Source organism: Nycticebus coucang, chromosome 5, assembly GCF_027406575.1.
Source record: "Nycticebus coucang isolate mNycCou1 chromosome 5, mNycCou1.pri, whole genome shotgun sequence".
In the NCBI taxonomy this organism is placed as follows: Eukaryota; Metazoa; Chordata; class Mammalia; order Primates; family Lorisidae; genus Nycticebus; species Nycticebus coucang.
The window spans coordinates 131138186-131163460 of NC_069784.1; positions in this window are offsets into that span (position 1 = coordinate 131138186).

The following is a 25275-nucleotide window of genomic DNA, read 5'->3' on the forward strand; positions in this document are numbered from 1 at the left end:
AATCATTGTGAACAAAGAAGTACAGTCTGATTGTAAGATGAGGTTTGCAACACGGGCAGCAGACTTCTAGACCTTGGCAATGAACTTAGGGGTTGTGGTTAGCTGTTCTTCTGTTTGTTTTGGATGTGGGATATAATCAGAAGAGTGATGACTTCTGATCTGTGTCTTAGGATGACTACTGTTGCCCCTGTGTGGAGCATGAATTGGGGATACCGTTAAGTGCAACTCAAGAGAGAGATGGTCGTGTCCTGGACCCTGCATTTCCATTGTTCTGTTTACTTTGGATGCCCTCTCCCAGCAGACGGTAAGCCCACAAGGGAAATACTTCTGCCTGTTTTGGGTCAGTGCCAACCCCCTGAGCCTGACAGTACCCAGAGTACAAAGGTTGATACTCAACAAATATGTATTGTTGTTGTTAAGTAAGTTCGTGAGCCCTCTGAATAATGCTGTTGTCGTGTTCACTTTAACACACCAAGATACTGACCAGGGTAAATTTACTAAAACGTTGTCTGTGGTGGATGTTCTTACCATCTTCCCTGGGCCTGAAAATTCTCAGGGAACATGCCAGTGGTTTCTCTTTACTCTCAAGCAAAGATTTAATATCTAGAAGAAGCAGCAAGATTGCAGATAGCTGAGGCTTCATTACCTTTACAAAACAGACTACAGGGCATTTACTTGTGTGCTCTGAAATATTATCATAAAACTAAACTGCACTTGTCAAAACAAACAAGCAAAGTAAATGCCGGGAGACATTATAGCCTCAATAGCAATTGCATTATTTTTACAAGCTAATTCATAAAACCTGATAATTCATAATAGTGCACCCCTTTATAAATGTGAATGTTTGAGACTCTATAGCGTTAATACATCAATGCAGATGTGTAAATAACTACATGGAACCCTCCATAAAAGTGTTTTATTCTCATTATTATTGGATAAAAATTTCATTTCAATAATTTACTTCTTTTGCCTCTTGAAATAATATTTCTAAAATTAAAAATTTAGATTCAGAAAATTTTTAAAAACTAAGCTTGATTATTGTCTGCCAAATTTCAAAAGAGGCGTATGAATGATAACTAATAATCATAACAGTAATAATAAAAGCTTTAGTATGGAAAGCTCACTAACTTACATATTCGGGCCAATTAGTAACCTGAATGTTTCCAATTATTCATCTGTTTTGGCAGGGCACAAATAAAACATCTCAGTGACTAATTGCATTTTTCTTTTCTCATTCAAATGTTTTTACTTGAAGTTATTGCAACTTTTAGAGGCAAGCCAGTGCTTTTAAAGGGTACTTATCCACAACATGCTTCAATTTGATTTATCATCACAGCAAAAAAACCTATTAGTCATTTAGCTAATCTCTCTCTTTCCACAACTCTGAGTTTCTACACTATATATGGCATAGGCTAAGTAAACATTTAACATAAAACGATGCCGAACATGCATGTGACCATTTCCATCCCACATACACAATTGTATTTCAAATTGAGTAAACATAAAAAGAGTCAAACTTTTTAGAGATCTTGCAGGAATCTTCTAGAAAATGATACTTCATACATATATTTTGCAGAAAAGTAAACTCATTGTAAAACATACAAATATATATCTTAATTTATATTCCCAGTTTTAGTTGACCAGAAGTCCTTACCTGAAATCATTCCCCAGAATTATAAGAGCTTCTGTAATTAAAGCTTATAGTTAAAATGAATAGGAATCTTACCTCCAAGATTTAATCTTCACTGTAATTTTGCACCCAGTAGGTGTAATGGACCTTATTTCTCAATCTTTGTGCAACATTTGCTTCATTTGGAATGTAAATTGGTATTTTCAACTGAAATGATCATACACTTATTAAGAGCTATTTCAGACTAGTATCTAGCAGGAAGCATCTGACTGCCTGCAAAACAATATAATGTGTATGGGGGTGTGCAGGGGTGGGTGGGGGTAGTATTTGAAAAGGTGAGAGATTATTCAATTGAATCGTGAAAAGAAGAAACAGAAAGGTTTAAAATAAATAAAATTGGAAAAGAATGAACATAATCCACAAGCATTCTTGATGCATAAGACTCTATAATTCAATGTGAATTTGTTCTTGAAAATACCTTGACTCTAAAGCTTTTGAAATTCTGATGAAAATTGCCATATCATTACAAAGCATTAACATTATTAGTAATTGTTACTATAAAATGTTAGTCCAAAGTAGCAATACAGGAATTTGTAGTAAGTTTCAAGAGTGTAAGCATTACATTTCTTGCTAATACTTTGGCAAAAAAAAAAAAAAAGAAGAAGAAGAACACAAACACTGATTATCATTGTCACTCTGGACCTGGAGAGCAAACATTACAACCAGAGAGTAAAACTATCAAATGTACCAAGAGACATTCAATAGCTTAGAAATGGGAGTCTTAAAAGAATGGTTTCTTGTTTTACTGGGATTTCTTTTACCCCATTTCATGTATTTGACAGTTGTGTCTCGAGTGTGGGCTACCTTCCAGGCACTGCACCTGGGCCTGCTGACCAGCAGAGCTCCTGAAAGAGGTCCTACCTTCAAGAAGCTAAGAGCTCAGTCAAATATTCACACAGTTTAACTTCATTTTGTTACTTGTAGTAAGAATGGCATCATTAATATTTGGTTGAGTTTTAACTCAGTAAAAACATGAGATGGTCAATTTCTGGGCTTATTAATGTACAGCCAAAGAAACTTCTGAGGCTATGGCCAGGCAGGTGCAGAAAATGGTCTTCCATCTTCTTCCCAAATGCAATACACCTGTTATTGTTAGTTGTGCCCAGCAGGCTATTTTCAAGGGCGTCTTATAGCTACTAACCTCTACTCTAGACCAGAATCTGGCCCCAGTGCATTTCTTAGGAATGCCCCCAGGCCCCAGGAGAAGTAATACAGTAAACAGTAGACTAAGATTTAGTACTAACAGGCCAAGACAGGAGCACAGGAGCACAGATGCCGTGGAAATCCCTAGAGAGAGTCCCACCCAACCCCAGGGACTTAGGGGAGACCGAGGGTCTGAATGGGCTCACAGGATCAGGCACCCACGGTGCAGACTTAACATTCCTCATGCCTGCCGGCTGTGTCCTGCTCGTCAGGGAATCTCCCTCAAATCTGAATAGTTATCTGAGGCCTCTTTCAAATTTTAATTCCAATTTTTGTCATGTTTGAGGTTTAAAGGACTGCAAGATAATTCAGGGAAGGATAATTTATCTTATTTCTGCCGGGGGAGTCAATTATCCTGTGAACAGAGAAAGAACTGTGGTTGCGGAGTTTTCTGCATACAGCGTGGGGATAGCTGGTGGAGTGAAGTGTTACTGTGAGAGAGAGAAAAAAAAAGAAAACCAAAGCAAGGCCAATGTCATGGTGTATTAACCTGGGTCTAGACAGGAAGATCTCCAGTGAATCCTCTGACTCTACTAATTAGATGACAATGTTGGGGCTTTACATTAAAACAAGGTGTGAGAAACCTGGAAGGCGATGCTCGTACTCTGTAGTCTGGAGGAACTGGGAATATTTCTGCTGCTGAAAGAAAGCTCTGAGGCAGTTTGGAGTTGACATGTCAGCACAATAAAGAGAGTCACAGTCATAGGCAGGGACACACCACACAAGTTGAAAGGGTGAGGTGTCAGCAGCAGGATTTAGCTTATGCTGGTTCCAGACAGACTCCCTTGGTCACCCGCATGGACAGCCATCCATCAGGTGAAGGAGGGGCTTTGATTACTCAGGACTGAGGAGGTCAGGACCCCTGAGGCCGCAGAGAGCTGCCCAAACCCCTCGGGAGTCACCTGCCCTATAGTCACAGTCCCAAGAGAGGAGAGCAGTGTTTCTGCCCCTCTGCTGACCCCGGCCTGCCACAACCCTTCCCCAGTCACCCACATCAATAACGAAGTCCCAGAGCCCAGAAAAGGAGAATCAGGCTTGTAGCTGATGGCAGGCCCTAGGCAGGTGCTTAGAGAGTTCTCCCACCCCCTTTTTTCCCTTTTCTTGTCCTTAAGAATAGGATAGGCTCTGGGTCTTTGAATTTGCCTTTTTGTTTTGCTTTGTTTTTATACTTTTTAACAATAAGAGAAACACAAAAAATATAACCATAAATAACTCAAAAGGAATGCAGAAATACATAAAATATAGAACTGCACTGTTCAATATGGTAGTCAGTAGTTACACGTGGCTTTTGAGCATGTGAAACGGGGTTTCTCCAAACTGAGAAGTGCTTGAAATCTAAAATACCCCTGGATTTAAAAGTCTCAGGTTGAAAAAAACTTGATAAATATTACTTTAATAATTGTTTCATACTGATTTTATGTTGAAATGATAACATTTTGTATACACTACATTAAAAATACATATATGCTATTAAAATTGCCACCTGTCTCTGTACTTTTTTAGATGTTCCTACTAGATAATTTAAAATCAAACAGTGGAACCTCCGTAGCTGATCACCTCTCTACATTGACCACTGCCTTAAGTTGACCTAATTTTCTTCGATGGGACATGCACCACAGGCACATATAAATACAGTAGGCCTAGTTCCTTATGTTGACCACCCCCACGTGGTGACCAGTTTCTATAGTCCCTTGGGTGGTCAGCTAACAGAGGTTCCACAGGATGTAGTTCACGTTCGAGTCTTTTGTTATATTTCTGTTGAACAATGCTCAAAAGGAAGATGAAATGAAAGTTCTTGAAAGTTCCCCTTTTCTTTCAGCATGCCTATCCCCAGAAAAAGTACTGGTAACATTCTGTGTATTCTTGGAAACCTTCTCGGATGCCTACATTTATAGTCAAAAACAAAATGAAGCCATTTTATGGGTCTTTTACTGGAATTGGCTTTGTTTTTCACCTAACAGTATATCTGGGAGATGGTTCAATGCTGGCACCATACTTCCCTCTTGTGCTCCATGATTGTTGCATCCGTGCCCTGCAAATTCATCTAACATTCCCTTATTTATGGAATTTATGTTTATTCATTTTTTTTCTTTGTAATAACATTGCAAACATACTATTAGAATTGCTGGTCAAAGGGAATGAGAATTTTTAATGTTGATAGCAACTACAAAGTTGTTTTTCAAAAAGTATTCATCAAATCATATTACCACTTGGTATGGAAAAATCCATTTTCCACACGTTTGACAAGTTTAAAATTTTGTCCCATTCAATGGATGAAATATGTATCGTTTAAATTTAGTTTTCCCTGATAACTACTAAGGTTGAATATTTTTTTTAACCTGGTTCTAACTAAGCAAAGAAAGAGAAAACCATTTTATCCATTCTCAAACTTTCTGTTGAAAACCCAATATGGGAGCCAGACTTACTTTCTTCTGTGATTTTACTTTTTGGATGAAATCTTAAAAAATCCTTTTGTGCTCCCATGATGAACAGAAGTAAAAGTCTTCCCATCTCTTTCAGTCACAGCAACGATCACATCTCAGGAATTAAAATGTCCAGTCCAGGCTTGGAAGAAGATACAACATTCTGTACTGCCCAACGTAAAGCTGGTCTGCCCTTCAGCTTGACCTCATCAGGCTCAAACATCTTCACATCCTTTCCTCCCCAGTCCCCACAGAGGAGCTGCCTTCTTCCTCCCCATCCCCTACCACTCACCTCACTTTATCAGTTGTTTGGGTTCTTTTCTTGATGTTGACAGAAACTCTCAACAGATTCTAGATGCTAATTCTTTGTCTGATATCTATACTCCAACTATATTCTCTCCCATCCTGGCACTGCTTCTGTTTTTTTAACTTTATCCTATCTTTTACCAAATATAGATTTTGAATGTTGATTTATCAAGCTGTTCTTTTAACTTCTACAGTTTGTGTGCTTAGCAAAGCTTTCTATGCTTCAAGATTACAGAAATAGATTCCTATTTTTATTTTTGTAAAACCATTATTGAGATATAATTCACATGCATTGCCATTCTCCCATTAGAGTACACGGTCCAATGACTTTTTAATATATTTGCTGAGTTGCATAATCATCAAACAATGAACTTGTATCACCTTAAAAAGAAACCCAATAGCCTTTACCTTTCACCTCCTGATCCTCCCATCCTTACCACTCCTGGGCAATTAATTAATTAACAGTTACTAATCAATTTTCTGTCTCTATGGGTTTGCCTAATTTAGACATTTCATATGAATGGAATCATACAATATGTGGTCTCTAGGAACTGGCCTCTTTCACTTAATGTTTTCAAGATTTATCCAGGTTGTACACATTGGCCTTCTAGTTATTCTTATAGTTGAATAATATTCCATTGTATGAATGAGCCACGTTTTACTTATATCTTCATCAGACGATGGACATTTGGGGGTTTTCCACCATTTTTTCTATTATGAATAATGCTGCCACGAACATTTCTCCATGGCATGGATATATGTTTTTCATTTTCTTGGGGTATATATCTAGGAATTGCTGGGTTGGATAGCGAATCTATATTTAACTTTTGGAGGAACTGTTAGGCTGTTTTTCCAAGTGGCTGCACCAGCAGTGTATGAAGATTCCAGTTTCTCCACATCCTTGCTGTTATCTGACTTTAAATTCTAAGCTACCCTAGTGGGTGTAAAGTGGTGTCTCATTGTAGATTGATATGAATTTCCTTATGACTAATGATGTCAAGCATTTTTCTCATGTGGCTGTTGGTAATTTAAAGTATCTATAGAATTCCTTTGTCCATTTCTTAATTGGGTTATTTATCCTTTTATCACTGAGTTGTGAGAGTTCTTTATATATTTTAAATACAAGTCCATGGTCAGATATACAATTTGCAAGTATTTTCTCCCATTTACTGAGTTGTCTTTTCACTTTCTGGAGAGTATTCCATGAGGGACAAAAGTTTTTACTTTTGATAAAGCCCAATATATCTGTATATTTTGTTTGGTGGTTTGGTTTCGTTTGGTCACTTGTGCTTTTGGTGCCACATCTACAAAGTAACCACCAAATCCAAGGTCACAAATATTTACTCCTATATTCTTCTCAAAGAGTTTGATAATTTTAGCTCTTACATTCATGTCTTTGATTCATGTTAATTTGTGTATATACTTTGAAGTGGGGTACAAATCCCTTCTTTGCCTGTAGATATCCAGTTGTCCCAGTACCATTTATTAAAAAGATTGTACTTTCCCCCATAGAATTGTTTTAGTACTCTGGTCAAAATCAATTGAACATAAATGAGAAACAAGACTCTAATATTTTTATTGTCATATTTTTACTGATATTTTTGGTTTGCTTTTAGATTCGTTTTGAAGTATGACATGAAGTAGAGGTCTGTTTTATTATTTTCTAAATTGATGGCTAATTGTGACAGTATCATGTTTGAATAATGGGTTATCTTCCCTTACTAACTTGAAATTTTACTTTGACACGTGCAGTATTCTACATAGCTCTGTTTAAGCCTGTTAGGAAAGCTTTACATCCAACTATTTGTCTTTGTAATGTTCTCTTCATTAGCATGTAGACATTGTGGTTCTAGAAGTTGATTCTTTCTCAGCAATAACATTTTCTTCTCTTATTTACTAAGTAATTTCTTGCCTCCATGATCTACATTTTCTTCTTCTGGAAGAGATGGATATGAGAACGCTGGGGTTCATTCCTTATCCTAAATTTTTGTCCCATGCTTTCTAAACTCTTTGTGCCTTTCCAATTTTCTGAGAAAATTCTTTTTTCAAAACAATTTGTCTCCTTCACCTGGGAAGTGTGCCACACACCAGTGCACTATTGCAACCCTTATACTAGTTGATTCTTCATTTATTTGTGGTGTTTTTCTGTTTCTAAATTTTCTCCTTTTTTTTTAAGTGAGTGAAAGTGATTTCTTTTCACGTTTGCCAGTGGATATAAATTTAGTGTAAAAGTCATGGGCATGCTCCATCTCATATTTCTTCAGTCTTAACACAAGATGCACCCAAGCCAATTGCCAGCACCTGTATTTCTTTGCCTGAGGGCTTTCTTCTGCTCCTAAAGCTCATCTTGTCACCAAAATTGGTCTGGAGGTAATAAGGATAGTTCCCTCAACTTTTTTAGAGCTTTCAATTTCTCAGACATAGTTCAAACACCAGCTCCCTGTTCCTTGGGAGCCTCCTTCAACCAGTGACTACTTGGAGTGGGTGTATAATTACCCTGAGCTCCCGCACCCTTCCCCTCAGGTGGGATAACTCTGATTCATGCGCTCTGCACTGGTTCCCCATAGTCACCCCAGAGGATTGTGTCCGGTTGCCCACAGTGGTTGCCAGCTTGACACACTGCCCTTCACTGGCTGCCTTTCCTTCCTTGTGTCACTTCCTCACCCCTCCCCTGAGGTTTCCTTCACCTTTCGGGTGAATTACTTCCACTTGAGTTTTCATCCTAGGTCCTACCTCTGGGGGGACCCAAACTAAGACACCCCCATCTCTCCAGGCTGTCGTTTGTCTGTATTTGGTGTTTAATGCCTCTACTTTTGGAAGTTAGTAATTCTTATTTGCTTATCTTTGTATTTGAGATTCCTTGCTACTTTAGCTATTTAGGCTAGGACCTTGGAGGAAAAGAGTCATTATACAATTAAGCATTTTTCCCACATTCCTCTCTTCTTACGCATCCAAACCCAGGTCCCAAGCCTCAGTTTCTGACATCTCCCCTATTTATTGGGGAAGGCGGTAGAAAGTAAACACTAGAAACAAAGGAAGCGTAATTTAATAGGCACAGCTGTGGTGTGGGGTATTCCTAGCCCAGGTTTTTAACAAATGGAGCATTTTGCTGGGCTCCTCTGAAAGCTGCACTGCAAACCTTTAGCTGCAATTCTTTTGGTGCACAGTGACAGCTGAAGGCTCCAACCTCTTGACTTGGGGCACTCACCCAGGCTTTCCATGTTGGGCATCACTCCTTGTGAGGGGAACTTCCTAGGTAAAGTGCTATTTAAGCTCCAGGTTAGCTAGCAAATCTAATTGACACACAGGTAAAATAATTTCCAAAGCAATCATGTAAACAAAAACATAAACCTTCACTGGCCTTTGGGGAAAGCATAGCTTGCTCCCAGCATAGGCATCGTTCCTCACTCTCACCGGAACATTTTTTAGAGCTTTCAATTTCTCAGATATAGTTCAAACACCAGCCCTTTGTGTTCCTGCCAAATTCCAAAGGAAGCACGTCAGTCTATCCAAGCGGTCCGTGTAGTTGACTTGAAGGAAGCCACCTTTTACCATGGCTCACATCTGCCTCAACTTTTTTTGTATCCTCAAGGTTTCTTTTTGGTATGGTTTGGGGTTTCTTATTTAAGAAATATTTCCTACCCCAATGACATAAAAAGATGCTCAGTTCATTTTCTTCTCCAAGTTTTAAAGTTTTCTTGCAGTGGATGCACAGAACAGGCCCGGATAATCCCACAGTTTCCCTAGGACTTGGGGGTGTAAACCGAAGACTTCCAATGCTCCCGGACAAAGCTGCTGATATGAAGCTACAGATGGGCACATTCTAAGACATTTATATTTCTCTAGGAAGCATTCCTGGTCTGAAATATTTGTTCTGGACTTAATGTTTCTGCCTAATACTCTCATCATTACTCCTTCTTTAACTCTACTGCCAATTTTAGGGAAATCTGCGGGAGTTCCTCCCAAGAGAAGAGGAAGATCAGAACTGAGGTGCAGTGGACCTATTGGGATGAGGCCCGCAGCTTCTATAACGGGTGCTGCACGGAGATCGGCTAATCCAACACTTGAAGGGAAGATATGGCTGAGATTCAGAGGACAGATAACCAGCGTCTAGGTTAAAGGGGTTGGTCATACTGAAGAAAGGGCTTCTGTGCCCCCCAGAGGAGATGCCTGCATGGACCCTACTCTGTGGCAAGCTCAGGAAGGACCAGGGGAGGACCTCATGATAGGAGGACATGTAGGCTTTTCTCTGAGAGGGGACGCTAAGAAGGGGGATTCGAGGAGGGTTGGAGGAAAACCAGGCCTGCTGAACCAGGAAGTCTGGAGGGCGCATAAGAATATGAGCATGAGGTAACCTAGGTAACCAATGACCAATAGAAAGAGAGAATCAATGACCAATAGAAAAGGGCAATACTGCCTGGAAGTGGAGCAAGGCCGATGGAAGACTTGCCACCGACTCCAAAGGGAGAGAGTAATTACCCCCTGCGCCTGGCTTTTGTGTCTGGGTCTGCATGTGATCTTTCCTTCCTCCGTGAGAGGGACCCATTTCCAACTCTATTTCCAAGTGCTCTAAACTTTCTCTTTGTTTTTCCTAAATAAAATCTCTCTTTGTTACCCCGAAACTTGTATCCACCCCGAAACTTGTGTCCACACTGCCTGTGCTGCTCCAGTTTCATTTCCAATTTCCATTTGTTTTTACTTTCAATTACCACCAGGCCTTGGTTGAACTTTCTAGCTTGGGGGAGTAATCAAACCAGGTCAACTGGGTTCAGGAACCAGGACCCCAACTCCCAATACTCTCCATACCCAGATACCATCCTGATGAGGATAAGGAAAAGAGAACAGCCCTAAAAGCCTAAGCATGTATGTAAGAGAAACTAAATTCACCCCAACCATCCTTTCACGGGGACAAAATCAATTGATCTCTTATGGTCAGGTTTTTCTCTATACACAGAAGGATGGGGCTCCAAGCAGAAGATGAGATAAATTATAGAAAATTAAAGAAAATACATGTTCTTTGAAGATGAGGCCTCCTTCCAGTGTAGCATCAGCCCCTCTGCATGTAATGGACTTTTCATGAATATCTTTAGGCATTCCTTGGCACTGGTCTAATACATTTTTTTAAATGTTTAAATGCTAGATTTTATTAATACTATTGATGATAAAATGTTTTCTATTTTTAGTGTCACAAATTTTAGGAAAATAGGATGTGTCCGTTGCCTTGTTCACAACGTCTGCTGCAGTTACTAGACCAGGGTGGAAACTCGGGGTTGAAAGCGGAAAGCCCACCGCCCCCGCACACACCCAGTGACTACACTCAACGGCAATTATAGTGGGAGACCAAAACTTTCGTCCTTTCTTAGCTTCCCTACATTTGTCTCCTCTTTTGGAGGCGTGGGATAGATGGGTGCTTTTAGACACTGCTGTAGAGAGTCTCCCTACAGTAGTAAAAGGCCATTAGTGGGATTGCGAGATGGACAAAGTTCCGGCAAAGTGCACCTTACCTTGCATGAAGGACGTGGCGTTTTCTAATGGAATGACATTAGGGGAGCAGGCTCAGTGTGGGACTGCGAGTGCTCAGCAATACAAACTGAAAGGCCCTCAATTATGCTGGACCTTGACCACCCAGGTCAGGGAGGGCTGAGGTGACTCTCAGCCTGTAAGTGAAGGGACTGTTGAGGCCCATTAAAGGAGGCAGGGGAAGGCTGAAGTGCTAGCAAGCTATAATAAGAGTTAGAAGTTGGGATGGTAAAAGCAGGGGAAGCAAAGAAAGACTGATATGAAAAGAGGAGGAAGTGTTTTCAGGAAAACATTCTGTTTCAAAAGAGCCAAGAAAATAAAGAGACAGAAAATAAAATTGCGACGCCACCTCCTGCCTTTTCCTTCCTCACAGGACTAGTGCCTGGGAGCCCTGCAGAACTCCCGAGTTTCATCCCGGGCCATCGGTTTCCCTCTCTCCCACCCCCATGCCTGAGTCCCCTGAGCGCCAGCGTCAGACTAGTAGGGACAGCTGGGTTTTTTTTTTTTTTTTTTTTTTTGTAGTTTTTGTTTGGGGCCGGGTTTGAACCTGCCACCTCCGGTATATGGGGCCGGCGCCCTACTCCTTTGAGCCACAGCTGCCACCTGGGACAGCTGGTTCTCAACTTCTAGAGCGTTTACCCTGTCCTCGTGCAAATGCAACCAAGTGCTGAGTGTTAAGGGTCACATTCCTGTTTTTTGTTTCCCTTGTCACTAAAAGGCACAGAATAAACTCTTACAAACCCCACAAAGGACTCAGTGCTGAGCTACAGACAAAGTAAGAGAAGGAAAGACCACTGGCTTGCAGAGATAATGTTCTCCTAGTCGGGCGTTCCCTGGGGGTCTCCTACCAGCTGTGCTGACTTCTACACCCAGACATTGAGCTCACAGGGACCATCCCCATCACCAACAATGCTTAACTGAATACTTTAACAGATAGGAAGCGGAATAAATAGCACATGTGCCCTAAAATTGGCAGTAGAGTTAAAGAAAGAGTGATGCGACTTAGTTTGCATATACAGGAACCAGAACAAGGATTTCAAATCAGGACCCTTCCTAGAGAGAGGTAAATGTCTCATAACGTGCTCCCAGTGGGGGCTTTGTATCCGATGCACCTCAAGCCCTAGGGAAACTTTGAGATCATCAGGGCCTGACCAATGGATCAAATGAAAACTATAGCCAGTGTCTTTGGCCTAAAGAAACACAAAGAAACAGAAAACCAGTCATAAGCGGTGGCCCCAGGATTGTCCTGGAATAGGGTCCAGCTCTTAGACTCTTAACTCATCAGTTGTTGAATATTAATTTTTTTCTGGGAACAATGGTGGACATTTTTGATGCATTATCTGATTGACTATTTCACTAATGATATGTTTTAATCATTATTTTAATTTTTAAGAAAAAGAAAGTGAAATTCTGGAGGTGAAGTAACTTACCCATAATTGTGTGAATAGCTGTGGGTAGAACAAAGTTTCCAACCCAGTCTGCCTGGCTCCAAAACCCAGGCCCATAAAGCCACACCTCATGAGGACACACACTGGCTCCCAGATCTGCAGGGGCCCTGAGACAGACCCTTTTATCAATCTAGCCCCCAGGGTAACCTAAGCTGAACCCAAGAGCACTTGTCCTGGGTATAAGGATACACATGTTGGAGACCTAAGCCTCCCCACAAAACATTACCCTATGGCTGATGCTAGAACGCAAAAGCAAAAAGAATCATGCAGACAGCTTTAGAATTTATATGTATTTATAGCTTTTATAAATTATAACATATACCAATAGGCAACATTCATATTTTATGGATACTCATTTTTTTTTCAGATATGTATGGGTATTCTACTCGTTATTAAAGCTGTTTGTGGATCTTGGTTCCACGTCATCTCCACCTGACAAATATTATTTATGCTTTTCTATGGTCTAATTTCATTATCAATTAAAGGACCATATCTTTAGCTGCAAGGCTCACGGGCAGATTTCTCCTGGCCCAGCTATTTGGAAAGCTTTACCTTTTGGTGGACAAGTTGTAAGTGCACATGCAAATGTTTTCTCTCCTTTCGTTTTGAGTATTCACTGCAGTACCCAGCTGACCAGTGCTCCACAGGCTTCAGTTGCTACGAGAGGGAGAAAATGTGCTCTGGGCTGAGCACCCACTTTGCACGTGATAAAGAAAGGTATCTGCAGAGAAAGGAAAAGAAAATAAATTACATGTAGCCTTTTTATGGACCTTAATTTGGAAGACAGGGGGTCTGGAACCTTTTAAAAGTTTCAGAGTTCAAATTTTGGCAACATTTTAAATAAATAATCTTAAGATAAAATGGTTTTGGAGATTTAGCCTACCCTTCTCCCCCCCAAAAGTACACTTCTGCAGAGAAATAAGAGGATTCTGTAATGGAGTAAACATAATAACAATACTGGCAGCAACAGCCACCAACACAAAACCCTGTCACATACACAGTCAGATTGCAAAAATGATGGGACACTCAGATGTGAAACACCTATGAATCAGGTATTAACCCAGCAGGATCCTGTGTAAGTGTCAAAGCAGAAAAACTGAATGCACTCCAGGTATGTCAAACACCGGAGATTTAATGCAGGGAATGAGTTACATAGAGGATGGATGAACTGAAACGTCAGTGAAGAAACTCAGGTGCACGTAACTGTAGGGAGCTGCTGTCACTCCCAGAGTCATAGGTGTAAAGGAGGAGGTGCCCGCAGAGGGTGGCTGTGAAGGCTGGCAGACCGCCACAGAGGCACAGTCGCTGCTGGATGTGACTTCCAAAGCAGAGAAACAGGGAGGGATTTTCTGGTTTCTCCCCAGATCCCACCCGCCAACTTTCTGCTAGCACTACCGATTGATTGAACCTCTCCAGCAACGAGAAGGTGGGGGAAACTTGAAAATGGGGTTTCCTGCAATCCAGGGCCAAACAGGAAAAGGCAAGGCAAGGATTAGAGAAGAAAGAAGTGAACAGTAAGCACAGAACCTAATGGTTTTCTTCACTCATCAGGAAATAGACTTAATCAATTCTCACACAGAACAAATGAGTTAGCATTTTTCGAAAGTAACGGTGTTAATGTTGTACTATGTGGCACTTACTTCAGTAACAACAGTAAAGCGGTGGTGCCTGCAGAATGATGTTTCAGGCCAGGATCAGCCACGTCCACCCCCTACATCCCCAGAATAGGCCCTTGAGACTGTAAGGGAGCTAAGAACCTCCTGTCACCTAGTGATGTAGCCACGTTTGTGGTGATGCAGGTCCAAACAAGCTTACTGTGCTGCCAGCTGTACAAAGGAACAGTGCCTACAATTGTGAATACTGCATAATACATGACGATGACAAGAAAAAAAATGTGACTGCATTATGCATTTACCATACTGTGCTTTTATCATTATTTTAGAATGCACTCCTCCTACTTGCTAACAAACAATAAGTCAACTGTAGAATATCCTCAGGCAGGTCCATCAGGAAGTATCCCCAAAGAAGGCCTTGGTATCATAGGAGATGACAGCTCCATGCTTGGTTTTGCCCTTGGAGACTTTCCAGTGGGACAAGATATAAAGGACAGAAGTCCTGATGATCCTGACTCTGTGTAGGCATAACTAATTTGTGTCTTAGCTGTGACAGAAAAGTTTAAAAAGTAAAAAAAGCTTACGGAATAAGAATGTAAAGAAAGGAAATGTTTTTGTGCAGCTGTACAGTGGGTTTGTGTTTCAAATTCAGAGTTACTACAAAAGAGTCAAAAAGTTTGAAACAATTAAAAGTTTAAAAGTTACAGTGAGCTAAGTTTCATTTATTAGGGAGGAAAGGGAAATACGTGTTTATAAATTTAGTGCAGCTCAAGTGTGGCATGTTTATAAAGTCTTCGGGGTGCCCAGGAATGTCCATCCTCAGCCCTCACGTTCGCGCAACACTCACTGGCTGACTCACCCAGAGCAAACTCCACTCCGGGGGGCCTGCATGGGTGTACCACGTTTATCTTTTACATCAGTGATTGTCAACCAATGTGCTGTGGCACCCTGGTGTACCATGAGAGGATCTTAGGTGTTCTGCAAAAACTTTTAAAGATCAGTGATTAAATTATTTTCAAAAGAAGTTCAGAGCACAGGAAGTATACATCATCTTCTTTTTTTTCAGATCAACGTAAGTCAATGCCACAGAAGTTTAACTTTAGGTCCAATGTGCTGTGAGATAAAAAACACTATTTTTACTGTACCTTGTCTATGGTGAGAAATGTTTAGCTACATTGCATTGCCTTCCAGTTGCCTGCAGTATTCAGTACAGTGACAGCTGGACAGGTGCACAGCCCGGGGGACGGTTTATACCACAGCCAAAATGTGCAGTGGGCTGTGCCATTCTGTCTGGTTAAGTACACGCCACAAGGCTCACAGGACTACACCATTCTTACAGCATATTATTTACTCTCAGAAAGAAAAAGGAATGTATTGGCCAAACACATATCCTCCTTTAACTAATTGGCCACCAACTCCTCCAGAAGTTTTCTCTTTGACCCCCATCTCTGCCAGGCTCATAGAACAACATCTTCCTAGAGGAAGTCATCAATGGAAACACATTGATCAACTTTTCTTCCCCAGAGCTGATAAGGGATTATTATAATAAACACTTACTGGCTTTATTAGTGGTTCACAATAAAAGTTGTTACTGATCAGTAAATGTTGAGTTTATTTTTACTTGTCAGGTAGCCTTCCATGCAAAATCAACTGCCTCGTTAGCTTGCAGTGAAATCCTTTGAAAGGGCACAACTGAAAATACATCAGGAAAAAAAAATCTTTCATGTGAATTTCCTGGGCCCCTGCGTCTACTCAGCACTTCCCTTTATCCCAATTGTCCTGGGTCACCTGCTGCTCCAGTGGCAAGTCCCTCACGCCTTTGATCACCGCACTGATGGGGTTGTTCTAACACTTGATATTTATAATCAGAGAGCTGCACGCAGGGTATTGTCACATATTCAGAATGTGCTTTTCCTTTCAATGAGGAAGAGAATTATCCCTCGGATAACAATAGCAGTCATGGAGGTTTTATTCAATGGGGAAAGTGAGGTTCCATAGGACCACCTTGAATTTAAGTGCCCGGGACAGGATCCTGCTTTGCCAGAATGATGGACAGAAACTGGTATCTACTGAAGAAGAAAATGAAATGCGATCACATGAAATGAAGGCAAACTTTTATCTACTACAGAGAAAGAACCTCCTGGGAAAATATGGGGCTGCTAGGAAATAGTGCTGGGTATCAAAGGTGATTTATGTTTCCTGTAGTCAGTTCTGAACTAATTCCCAGAATGGCATGAAGGGATGCCAATTTGAACAGAAGACAAACTGTGCTCCCCGTCCATTTGAAATCACATCACCTACAAGAATAACACAAATGGCTTGGATTTTTTATAGTCACTTACTTCTGAGGAGGTCCAAGGGCTTCCTCCCCATGATCTCATTTACTAGCACACTGTGAACTCTGTTCTCTCACGTGCAAGAGAAGTGCAACTTCCCTGGGCAGAAGAGAGAGAACTTCCTCTCTCCCCCTCTCCACTTAACCCTCTCTGGCCAAGAAAAGAGAAAAATATGCCGGCTGAACCCAAATTGGCATCATAAAAAAGAGCAGGGTCTTTCAAATCGGAAGGCACACGCTTAGATCTGAGTTTGCGCTGCTGCTTCCCTCTGGGTAAACTTGGCCAAGTCATTTAACCTTTCTGGGCCTCAGTTTCTTTGTCTATAAAATGGGTACAGTGACTCTTAACCTGGAGAGCTGTTCCATGAGATAGAATTAATGCAGGTAAAATGCTGTGAGCTGTGTTTAACATATACTTGATGCTTACTATTAAATAAAGAGAATCATTTGTTTTTACCATGTATTTACTTGATCCTCATCCCAGCACCAGCTCTCTTTCCCCTCACCATTGCTATCCGGCCATTTTCTCTCTTTCAGGCTGGCTTTGGTGTGACTTTAGCAAAGTGATAGGGCCGAGGTATGGACCTGCATGGAGAAGCCCAGGCTAGGAGTTGTCTTACATTGCCCACAGCCCTCCTCGCCAGCTTTCTGCTGTCATGTTGAGAAAGGCTGCATTCACCCACCCACTGGAACTCATTCAACCAGTAATCCCTTCCCCATAGCTGTCAGAGAGGTAGGGGGATTTCCAAAAAGAAAAAAATAAAAGGAAAAAGATCAAGCCTTACTAACTCCCCCTACTAGGAATCTAGACCTTTACTTCCTCAAATCTGTGTGGTTTGCTAAGTTGCAGACACACTAACTTCTTAGCTGTCTCCTTTCCTTGCTCCCTGCAATATCCAAGACATTGTCCGAGACCTTGAGAGCTGAGCCATCCCTAGCCCCTACTGAGAACCTCACGGTACAGTGGGGAAAACAAAATTTCTGCACACGTGTGGAATAGGGCGAGAAGGCGGCTCAGGAGTCTAAGGAGGGCCGCACTTTCCTTCTTTCCAAGGCAACCCTCACTTGCTGTAGAATTGAGCTGGAGGAGGCAGCAGTGGTATTTAGAGCCCTGCTCTGCCATTCAACATTTCAAAATGATGTCCTAAGATTTTTCGAAGAAGAGTGACTGTTCGCTTCGGAAGAAAATCACACATAAATCATCACTTTTGTGTACCGTTTCTTCCCCTGAACTCCTTCCTGGCATTACAGATTAGTTCTCACATTACTTACTAAAGTAGTCTGAACTTCATCAACACAATACAACTGAATTATCCCTTTTCAAAGTGGTTTCCACAGTTTAAGGAGTCTTTGAATAAAAGTATATTTTCACAGCTATATGTTCACATAGAAAAATAACTATTATTATCATCAGAAATTTCATGGGAATTTTTTTTTGGTGCCAAATGTATTTACTTTCTAGACATGAAAAATAAAAACCTAGTTGTTTTTTATGTGCCTTCACTGCAGATTGAACACCAGTGTTGCAAATCCATTTGTAAAGAATGCGTTCCTAATAGACATAGCCCTCTCCGGCAGTCATCTGGGAGTATTCTCTAAAGCCTGCTAGAAAATTCCATGCTAAGCTAAACATCAAGAGCCCCCAAACCTCCTTGTCCATTTGCACGCCCCTCTGCGGGATCTGGCCTGACACCACCTCCGCACGCTGCATGACAGGGACGTCTTGCCTGCGTTTGCTGGTTATCACTCTTATTTCAGAACGATTTCAGAAAAGACTATAAGCTTGTGACAGAGTGAATTTGTGATCTTATCCAATCATCTGGGTTGTTTGCAAAACTTCAGTAGGTGGCAGCGTTTTGTTGATAAATGTTTTGTTAGCCAAGTGATCTCATTTAGTGCAACTGTTGCAATATTAATAAACTGAACTTATGATCGGATTTGCCAGGAGTGAAAATATTGCCATTCTATCCAGCAGCTGCTCTTATCTGAACTGACAGCAACATTCATTGTATCGGAGAGGGGGCTGGGTGCTCGCGTGATTGTGTATGTGCCATTACAGAAGAAAGTGGCAGAGCAGAAGAGGGGGGTGGGAAGAGAGCTGTCGTCAAAGAAAGAGGAGAGAAAGGAGCTAAGATGCCATGCCCATTACCTGGCAGGTTCTAACAAAAGCTGGGGCTGAGTCAAATGTTCATTTCTTCCCTGGGTGTCCTGTGTGCCCCACAACAACCTAAAGATGATCCCTAAATCCTAAAGAAACTGGGTGGGGGTTGTCATTTCAGCTGGCAGCTCAAACCCCTTGCCACAAACATGGGAAGATGTGGAACATTAACCCCCATCACACCCAGTTTATGCAGCCAAGTTAGAGCCCTCCAGATATGTCCCCACACTCCTCAGAGATGGACAACCATGTCCCCTCACCTTTCCAAATTTAAACAACTTCTGCCAGGCCTATCATGACCAATGAGAAGGACAGTTCCAGAGTGTCCTCTAGATCAAAGGAGACAGCAAATCCTTTACCAAAAGCTCCAGCCTGTCATGCAGGCTCTTCAGCTGTGACCACATCAGTCTCTGTCACCTTGCTCTTCTTTATTCTTCTATGTAAACCCTTGCTTGAGGGTTGTGTGGCCCTGGCTGGTAAAGAGAGAGGCAAGGAAACTTGAGTAAGTATCCACTCTTTCTTAGAGGACTCAAAGAACACAGCCACACTCAAAATTTTTCAGAGTCACCAAGGCCAGCATTTCAGGGGGATTTCTTGTGGCAATAATGGATGTTATCTGCTTTGGCTGGTTATCATTCCTGAGCCTAGAGCCTCACCACCTTATATCTTCCTGATTTCAGAAGCTCACTGGTGCCGTTCACTTGGTCCCTTTGAGATGCCCTTATTCCATCACCTTGACCTGTGAGGAAGACAAATTTCACAAGTAGACTCAAATACTTGCTCAGAGACAAAGTCTTCTCTCATTGCCCCAGCAGGAAGGAATGTCTTTATTTTGGGATTACACACTGCAATCATAGCTGTGCCAGCTGCATGGTCTTTACTGCTTATCACAGTAAGGTGACTTGTCATTGCTGCAACGGGACTGCGTCTTCTGAAAGTGGGAGGGCCGTGTCCTGTGTGTGCCCCTAGGTGCTCAATTAAAACTTAGCCAGGGCATCGTTTGCATTGCTCTCCATTTACACCTTTGACGCTACTTATTTTTGCCTTGTATTAAAACTATAAAAATACCATGGGCAGGATGCCTGCTTTCCTCTCCAGAATGTAAGTACCTTGTACACAAAATCCTATCATAGTGATCTTGATGTATCCCTAACACCTAGCACAATGGCTTAACAAAAATTTCTTTTGACACAGTGATGCCTTTATATTCAAATTAACAAGCTAGTCAGCTTCACTGCTGTCTGAGAAGGGCTCTTTCTATTCTCTTTGTAAAGTCACTCCCCAGGGATGCTGTGGTTAAATTCCTTACCAAGTAAAGATACACAGATACCATTTTAGCCATTATAGCTCAAGACACAGGCCTCTAACTAGTTACTGTAATGACTAACTGAACAGGTAAAAAGCTACTGAGTCCCTCTGCCTCCAAGTCAGCATAAAGCCTTTTATTAACACCAATTAGTAATTTTTCTTACTTCTATTTACGATATTTTATCAAGGCAAAAGATGACCATTCACATGAAGAAGATCATCTCTTCCTCCCTTGCCAAGGCCACTTATTAAAATCATTCAAGAATTTTGGGAGATACTTTAACTGGTAACAAAATATATTAGATAGCCTCATGTGGCCCAAAAGAACACATCTTCCCTAAGAGTACTCCAAGTTACCACTTCCGCATAAATTAGAACTGAAGGCAATGCACATATTGCCCAATATGAAATACTTTACTAACACTGGTTTATTGGTCAGTTCATCATGTCAGAACGAGTACATGACATCCTGTGTACAGCCAGCATCATTGTTCTGTCCAAATACTTGCTGAGAGCCCACAGTGATCACAGTGACATATATGCCAAAGATTTTACAGAGCTGGAAAAAGGAACATGGTTTGGAGAATGGATTTAGACACTGAGAGTATTTGAGTAACACATATTTACAAAACCACAATTATTTCTCTTAGACTTATGGTCTAAGGCAGGAAGGAAAAGCAGGGGTCTCTGGTGGCATTAATACATCCTCCACCTACATCAGAGCTCTGTTGTGAAATACTGTGTAAAAACCCCATCAAAGTCAGGAGTGGGAAGACAACTATCCTTCAACTTCTGTTCCATAATTTAAGAATTTCATTTCTTTATGTAATATTATAGTTCAAACAATTGCCTTTCATCCTACCCTCTCCTTACCAAACCAACCAATATCCATGTGTGCACCCACGTACGCACGCGCGTGCGCACAAACACACACACACACACACTATATCTTTGGACCCCTGGAGGTTTCTTACTATAAGACTACAGAGTCATGATAAAGCTGGAAGTAGAGCTGTGCTCTTGGTAGTTCTGGTAAGGGGTAAACAGGTGGCAAGGAAGTGGCTAAATGCAGAGAGTGAGAGCAGAATTGTAGCTAGGAACCAAACTGCAGCTAGGAACTGTTTCTGGTGGGAACTCAAATGTGAGGAGCTCCTGGTGACCTTTAGGTAACTTGGATCTCATTACCATCTAATTAGCATAGCATGGGTGGAGCACAATGAAGAATTCCAGGGAAGATGCCTCCATAGAAAGGGAAACTGTTATATAACCAATCTGTTGTGTAACCTGGCATGTGATCTGTTATATAACCCTAACCTGTCAGTCACCCCAAAAGGCAGCAAATGAGAACCAGTCCTGCCAGAGGACAGGCCAGACGAACCACCATCTTACAAAAGGAAATATGTGCTCAGCCTTCAGGGTCTCTCTCCACTCATGGAGACCGAACTGCTCCTCTCTCTATGGCACATATTTTCACTTTAAGCCATTTGTGTAGCTTCCTTCCTCACTTTCACTTTATGTAGCTTCTTTCTTTTTCCTGCAATAACTGTGTGGGATTGCTCTGCATCTGTGATAACTCCATCATCAGCTCCACTTAACACCTGTACTCAGCCTTGACTCTGGGAACTGGGGAACCAGGGAACATCCAGATGAACCTAACGGTGTCACAGTGATGCCCCTGTCATGCATCCTATAGCAAACAAAGTTGCGTGGGACTTCCATTTCAGACAGATCCACAATCACATTCATATGAGACCAAATCTTATTGTTGCTTCAAATGTCTACACTAGCCAATAAAGTCATGCTCGTTCATCTTGCTGCAAATGTCCAACCCATGCTGCTCTGGAAACTTTGCATTCAAGTTGCCTTCACAGTGACCAATGGTGTAGTCAAGTCCCATCAGATAACTGGTGGTCACATTGAGGGACAATCCGTTGCTCCGTATGTCCATGCTTCAGGCCACACAAATCCCAGCTTGTTAAAAGCCATTAAATAGCTACAGTATGGACTGAAGAAGAAACACATCACATAAAATGTTCATGCCTTCACCATGATGACATAAATGAACTACATAATTCTGGGAGACCAAGCAGAAGTGTTTCTTATAGCTCATTCCTATAAGATTTTCTCCTTCATGTTACCATCTCCCACGTAGGGGCACCATTATTACTGGAGAATTTAAGCTATTATATAATGGTTAGTATGTTATTTTTCTATTTTTTACAGTTAACAATAATCAGCCTAGCAGAAGGTGTAGAGTTCACATTGCCAACCTGGCTTGAGCACTGGATGTGTTAGAAGTAGAAATATAAATTTTAGGATGAAGCCTTATAACATGGAGGAGGAGGAGGAAGGAAAAGCTCCATTGCCAATTTGAAAATTCTCACTATTTCTCTGATTGATAAGGAAATCTTAAAATCTGATATTTTGGCTAGTTCACTCAAGGTGTCATTATTTAAATCACTCCTTGTTAGAGCATTGGCATTCAAATGAAATTAATTTATCAGTGTGGCTTATTTGTCTGGCATAAAGAGACATTGTAAAATTCATCACAGGAACTAGTTCCACTTCACAATTGAGAGAAGTTGTGTAGTTGTCTTGGGTCCAAGAAACCAGCTGACACGTGCCAAAAGGAGCAGTGGGCAGGAGACAAAAATCTTGGTACCAGCTCCATTTCCGTTCCAAATTAGATGGCTTTATGTAAATCACTTCTCTTCTCTTGGCTCCTGTGGTCTTACTGGCAAGATGAGGCCAGACATTGGCTAAGGATCTTCCAGTTTCAACATTCTATGACGCTGTTAGCATTTATAATGCTGGTGCTGGAAGTCACAAAAATTGTGGTTAATCACTAAAGCCTACAAAAACTTCTGGAAGCTTTTCCAAACAGAAATGAAGTCAAAGGTGCCCAGTGTATCAGAGTGCTACTTGGCTATGCTCACAGAGACTCAACTTGACTAGGTAACAGTGGTGAGGAACAAACTAGGACTCTTGATGAACATTTATACAAGGGTCCTTGTGTTCTAGACTCCTCCACCTCTGGAGATAATGTGGACATGAGCAAATCTTGACTTTGGTCCACCACTTCTTCCTCACTTCACCCCTCTTCCAAGTTTCCAAGATCTTTAGTGTTAGAATGTGTTTGGGGCAGAGTGGAATTACCACATGATTTTTTGTTTTGAATTGATCTCTCATTTGCTAATTATTTTTGCTTCAAATTCATGATCCCTAAATGCTGACTGAGCATCATTCTACACGCCCTGACTATTGACTCCCAACTTCTCTAAACAATTATTTTTTATCTCCTCGATGATCTATCACTTCCTCCCTCATCTTCACTCTCACCTGTTAAGTTTGTTTCCTACCTGAGTAGAAAATGGAAGCTGTGAGTTGGCTGCTTCAACAAAATCTTACAGCCACGTGTGTTGTAACCTGGGAGCAGGGGCACCCACAGACTCTGCCTCCTTCCCTCATACCATGGAAGAATGAAGCACTTAGAGGTCAGACCAATCCCTTCATTTTCCTACAGACCTCCACCCTTCTTACCTATGCAAAGGCATTTCTCTAGCAATTTTCCCATTTCTCACCTGCTTCTTCCAGTTTTGACCCTCTTTTCTGGATGATTGACATTAGCACATAAACTTCCAGTGTCTTTCAAAGAAAAAAAAAAGAAGAAGAAAGAAAACTCACAAAGCCCCAATTTGCTCTCTGCTGTTTCCTTGTTCTCCTACGTAGTAAAACTCCTTGAGTCGTCTATGCTTCATGTCTCCAGTGTCTCCTCTCTCATCCCCTCTTAAAATCACACTAATTAGGCCTTTACCTAGACCTCTGCCATGGCTCCCCTCCCCAGGCTGCTTTTGTCAAGGTCAAAAGAGACTTCCACATCACTAAATACAATCATCAGTTCTCAGCATTCACCTTACTTGGTCCTCCAACACCAGCTCCTCTTCCTTAAAACAGTTTCTTTACTGAGTTTCCATGGCACAGAACTAACGGTCTTGGTTTTTCTAATACCCACTGTCCTTTGCTATTTCTCCCCTATCTCTCCAACCATCTCTTCAACCTTTTATTTTTGTTGTGCTCCAAGGCTCAGTTCTTAAATTTCTCCTTATCTGTCTGTACCTTTACTTTAAAGACTATATACACACACTGAAAATGCGTAATTTTTTTTTTTTTTTTTTGCAGTTTTTGGCCAGGGCTGGGTTTGAACCCACCACCTCTGGCATATGGGGCCAGCGCCCTACTCCTTTGAGCCACACATGCTGCCCTAACCTGCAATTTTTTTTTTTTTTTTTTTTTGTAGAGACAGTCTCACTGTACCACCCTCGGGTAGAGTGCCGTGGCGTCACACGGCTCACAGCAACCTCCAACTCTTGGGCTTACGCGATTCTCCTGCCTCAGCCTCCCAAGCAGCTGGGACTACAGGCGCCCGCCACAACGCCCGGCTATTTTCTGGATGCAGTTCAGCCGGGGCTGGGTTTGAACCCGCCACCCTTGGCATATGGGGCTGGCACCTTACTCACTGAGCCACAGGCACCGCCCCTAACCTGCAATTTTTAACCCCAGCTCAGATTTCCTTGCAACACCAGACTCAAATATTCAATTGGCTACTAGTATTTTGATATCCAGAAGAATTACAGATTTAGCATATCCATAACTAAATTCCTAATGTTTCTTCTTAAATCTATACCATCTCTGTAAGGGCTACTTCATCCTTTCAAATATTTAGCCAAAATTAAGGAGTTATCCTTGATCTCTCTCTCTCTCTCTCTCTTTGTCTCCCTCCCTGTGATACATCTGGTCAACAAATCTTTCTGGCTTTATCTTCCAAATATACCAAGAATAAAATTACTTCTCACCTCCTCCACCTCATCCCCCTGAGCCAAGTTAATACCATGTCTCAATGGAGTGACCCCAATCCTCTTCCAAAAGGTTTTTCTGCTTCTACCTTTGCTCTCAGCAGACCACAGACAACACAGGACCCAGGACAATGCTATCATAAGGTAACTCCATTGAGGTCATTCCTCTGCTCAAAATCCTGCAGTGAGTTCTCATCTCACTCAGATGAGAAACCAAAATCCTCTCTGTAGCCTGCCAGCAACCAAGTCATCTCCCCTTCATCAAGAATTCACTGACCTCGTCTTCTAGTTTCTCCCCCACTTCTCACTCAGCTCCACTGCCCGCCCTGCAGAGCTCCACACCTGCACACTGCTGCCTCCAGGTCTGGTGTCAGCTCTGCCCTTTGCCCAGAGCTCTCTGTCCATGGCTGGCTCCCAT